General features: G+C 46.8%; 1 pseudogene; it reads left to right on the top strand.

Annotated features, from left to right (window-relative positions):
* Positions 1-1,630: 1,630 nt before the first annotated feature.
* On the top strand, positions 1,631-3,482 carry LOC129323563 (uncharacterized; annotated as a pseudogene).
* The last annotated feature ends 1,492 nt before the right edge of the window (positions 3,483-4,974 follow it).

The following is a 4,974-nucleotide window of genomic DNA, read 5'->3' as shown; positions in this document are numbered from 1 at the left end:
TCAAAAGAGCTGGCTGACAACTCAGAAGGGACTTGCACTGTTGAAGGACTAATCCTATGTCTAGAAAGCTGTGATGACAATGGGCTCTTGCTGCCTTATCGTATTAGCTGTTGCTTGAAAATAGCATCTCACTAGTCAAAACTCTTTTCTTCCATTAGCTCTCTGAAAATTTGAAAGGACCAAAACATAAACCATCTGGTCAGGATCATCATAGTTCAAAGACACCATGGTCAATGAAAAATAAATGAAGACTCCTTTGGTTTTCTGTTGAAATCTGGAAAACTAGACTCCTCATATGCGTAGCCATATAATAATGGTGGTAACAACTGCAGGTACAAATATCTGCAGTTACAATATGTGCAGCCACTACAAGTAATAGTTTCTCTTAAACAAACTTTCCCAGTTTGAAAATCCATGGCTGGATGTTGTTATGTGTCAACGGGGCAGCACATCTGAAATTTGCCACCAGCCCTCACTGCCAATTGCCTCCTTTAACAAGTAAACCTGTCTTTGTATGTGTACTTGTTTATGTGTGTGTGTGCACACGCACATGCGCGCACATGGGATCATCACAGGAAGGACTTAGGTCCAATGGCATCTTGTAAGCATCGAAGATAAGAACTGGATTACCCTAGCTCAGAAAGATAATTACTTGCTAGAGAATAGAGGACTTATTGTTTCTTATATTTTCTGCTGCAATCTCTTGAATTGTGAGGAATAGGAAACTATCATTCTTGTCATGCCAAATAGAAAAGTCCATCAGAATTGGCTGAGAATCCTCCGATGTAGATTAGAAAAACTGAATTAATTATTGGAACTTGTTACCACATCAGCTAACAAGCAATAGTCAACCCAAGGGTACTGAGGTTGTATACCTCATTAATTGGTGACAAAAGCTAACATATTTTTTCTATCAGCATCATTTCCTCATGTTACTCTCTAAAGCTTATCTAACTTTAAAACTATAAACACAGAATTAGAGATGGGCACAAACGGAAAAAAAATAAACAGGCTGTTCGTTGTTCATTGCCGACGACGAACACGAACAAACGCACGGAAATGAATATGTTCCATTATTGAACATGTTCGGTGTTCATTGTTTGTCAGTGCCAGAGTGGTCCCCTTAGCACTTAGAGAGCCCATATTCACAGGCAATGTGCAGCAGGCTCTACTCCAGCGATCACCCAAGTCTGGTCATGGTTGCAGTATGGATCTTGGAGTTATACATTCCCAAATTCAATGCCCCCAGGAAACTCCCATTCAATACAAATGAAGCCACCAGTTCACTTTGGCCCCATGCGGTGGACCTGAAGGCGGGCCACCTCCCCTCTTGGGGGCGAGGGGGTTGTGCCACTGGCCATTTGCATCCCCCATGTGCCCGCCCACCAGGCCTCCCAGTCAGAGGCTACTTTCTGCTTCAGCAGCAAGGTGGTTGATGTCTGCAGCCACCAGGCCTGGCGGGCTCAGGGAGGTGGTGGCAGGCTGCCTCCCTTCTGGTGGTGGTGGGGGGGGGGGTTGGGCCACTGGCTGGTGGCACCCCCCCTGTGCCAGCCTGTCAGGCCTCCCAGTTGGAGGCTACTGTCCGCTTTTGCAGTAAGGTGGTTGATGTCATTGGCCACCACAGACCAAAATGACCGAGCCACAATCTGCTAAGAAAATCCTCCAACCAGACAGGTTGTCACACATGGAGGCCTTGCACACACAAAACACAACTTGGCGGGTGAGACACCGACATACATCCTCCAGATGGGGCACTTCACGGCATTGGGGCCAATGGTGTTGTCTGCACCTCATGTGGTGGAATACACCAGCTGGACATTCATAGATCATTGGATGCCCCTCCAGTGTCGAAGCGGAGGCTGCCTCCAAGATGACTCACCATCCTGCCTTCACGGAAAGGATGGAATGGACGTGACAGATAGGAGAGGTCACTGAAGGGTCGGAGACCATAGAGGGAGAGGGAGAAGCAGGACTGCAATTGATGCTCTGTGCGGACATAAGCCACCTTCCTGCCTTCGCAGAAAGGAGGGGATGGGCAGGACAAGCCATGGGGAAGGGTCTGTCATGATCTGGCTGTGCCAGGAAGGCCTAGCAAGGCCTCAGAAGCCTGTAAGCAGTGGGAGCAGGCCTGCCTACAATTCCCAGGAGTCCCTGGGCCAGTGTAGCGCCTTTTTGGCCAATCAGAACACAGGGGGCTGGTGCTATAGAAGTCTAGGTTCTTTATCCCAGGGAGCAGGCCATAGGAGGTTTCTGCTAGGGAGATGGGCCCTCATCCAGGTAGGGTGAGAAGACAGGCCTGGCAGACCGAAGGACAGTGAGTTCAGTCATGCTAGGGCTGTTTTTTTTTTTTTACATTCACCCATCGATTGTTGCTGAGGCACATTGTTTGCTTGTTTGTGTGTTGTTTGTTTAACAGACCTCCTTGGAAACAAACCCTTTTGTTCCTCTTGCCTGTTTATTAGCCAAGCTATGGAGGCCAGAAGGGTTGGGAGGGTACTGTGGGACTTCCCAAATGATCCTAAATCCCAGAGTGGGGGTAGCATAAGGTGGCCCACCTCACCTGAGGCATGACAGGGTCGTATTGGTGCCCTCCAGAGGCACCAAAACGAGATCCCACTTGCAAAATCACCAGGCTAACAAATGCGCTGATCAAGAATTCCTCACTACATCCCGACACGCACAGAAAACTATGCAAGACTGAAGCACAGCCACCTAGACTATATGGACTCCCCAAAATACATAAGGATTCAGTCCCACTCCGACCCATTGTGAGTGCCATTGGTTCACCGACATATGAATTGGCTAGACATCTGGCCGATCTCCTGCAGGACCACATCGGGAAAACCTCGTCTTACATAAAAGATTCAGCAGATTTCATCAACAAAATCAGTTCTCTGAAACTCAATCCACAAGACATACTTGTCAGTTTTGATGTTGTATCCCTGTTTACCAAGGTTCCAGTAAAAGACACTATTGCACTTATTAATCAGATTTTCCCAGAGGATGTAACAGCCTTATTCCACCATTGCCTGACAACCAGTTACTTCCAATGGGACAACGAATTCTATGAACAGATGGATGGGGTGGCCATGGGGAGCCCACTCAGCCCAGTTATAGCAAACTTCTAAATGGAACATTTTGAAAAAACAGCTCTAGAATCAGCAACCCACAAACCTAGTGTATGGTTCTGGTTTGTGGATGATACATTTATCATTTGGAGCCATGGGGAGGAAGAATTGATGGGGTTTTTGAATCATCTCAACAACATCCACCTGAACATACAATTCACAATGGAGAAAGAAATCGAGGGAAAACTCCCATTCCTGGATACCTTGGTCATCCGCAAAGCAAACTTTCAGTTAGGTCACAGGGTCTACAGGAAACCAATTCACACTGATCGGTACTTACACAAAAACTCCAATCACCACCCCCGACAGAAAAGAGGCATAATGAAAACATTAGTGGATCGTGCAAGACGGATATGTGAGCTGCACTTTCTCAATGAGGAAATTAATCATCTAAACCACGCACTTCAGGCAAATGGCTACTCCAGAAATGAAATCCGAAGAGCAATCAAACCCAGGATGAATCAAACAACCAAGGAAAAACAGTCTCCTACAGGAAAAGTGTTTTTGCCATATATCAAAGGAATTACTGATCAGATGGGAAAGCTTATGAAAAAGCATAACCTTCAAGCAGTATTCAGACCCACCCGAAAAATACAACAGATGCTACGATCAGCAAAAGACAGTAGAGACCCCCTCACCTCTGCAGGAGTATACTGTATACCCTGCAGCTGTGGACAAGTTTACATCGGGACCACAAAGCGTAGCATCCAGAAAAGAATAAAAGAACATGAAAGACACTGCAGACTTGGACAACCTGAAAAATCAGCAGTGGCTGAACATAGCCTAACTCAAACAGGGCACAGTATCTTATTCCAGGACACCAAAATACTGGACAACCCTTCCAACTACTTTGTCAGACTGCACAGGGAAGCCATTGAAATTCACAAGCATAAGCAAAACTTCAACTGGAAAGAAGAAACCTTAAGAATGAACAGAGCATGGTTTCCAGTTCTGAAAAACACCAGGCTAACAAAACATTCTATCCCCGACAATAGCCCTGCAGAGAAGATTAGCACATCAAGTACCAATCCATATGCAAAAGAACCTCCTCAGGATACAGTGAAGCCTCCCGCCATTAGCATTCCACACCCTGGGAAACTCTTACAGGATGACTCAGCTCAACCCCACCCCTCCTGAGTAGATACAAATGGCCTACATCTTTTCCACACTGTGACACTGAGAGATCTCTGTCTTTTGGTGCTACATCTCTGAAGATGCCAGCCACAGCTGCTGGCGAAACATCAGGAACTACAATGCCAAGACCACGGCAATACAGCCTGGAAAACCCACAACAGCCATCGTTCTCCGGCCGTGAAAGCCTTCGACAATACATGTGTGTGTTTTGTTTTGTACCTTGCAGCAGCTGGCAGGCTCTGGGCTTGCCTCACAGGGCAGCAGCACATTTTCCTGAACAGCATTCACCAGTCAGATCCCAAGGGGAGAGAGACCTTATGCTATTAATTAACTCTGTTGGTGGGAAGGAGGAATGAGCACAATGTGTATGAATGCACCCCCCCCCCCCCGCTGCTGCTACCCAGGCAATGAGATTTCTCTATGCCAATTAGGTCCTTGCAAGGGGAGACTGTCTTCTCCTCACCTATCAGCTTTGGAAATAGTTGGAAGGGAGCCTTCAATCATAGGCTACAATTTGAAAGGCTCTTCCCTGGGAGTGAGAACTAACGAATAACATGAGTGTTACATCTGAATAGACCTGCTGGGGGGCACTTTGGTTTGGTTTGCACCACTACCCAGGCACTGGTTTCTCCTGTCCCCATCAGGGCACTTGGGTTCCTTGAGAGGAAAAGTGGTCTGTTCAATCAATCAAACTTGATAAGAGCCCTGGAAG

Source organism: Eublepharis macularius, chromosome 2 (assembly GCF_028583425.1).
Source record: "Eublepharis macularius isolate TG4126 chromosome 2, MPM_Emac_v1.0, whole genome shotgun sequence".
Taxonomy (NCBI): domain Eukaryota; kingdom Metazoa; phylum Chordata; class Lepidosauria; order Squamata; family Eublepharidae; genus Eublepharis; species Eublepharis macularius.
The sequence above is the reverse complement of the archived record's forward strand: the minus strand, read 5'-3'. Positions and strand labels throughout refer to the sequence as shown.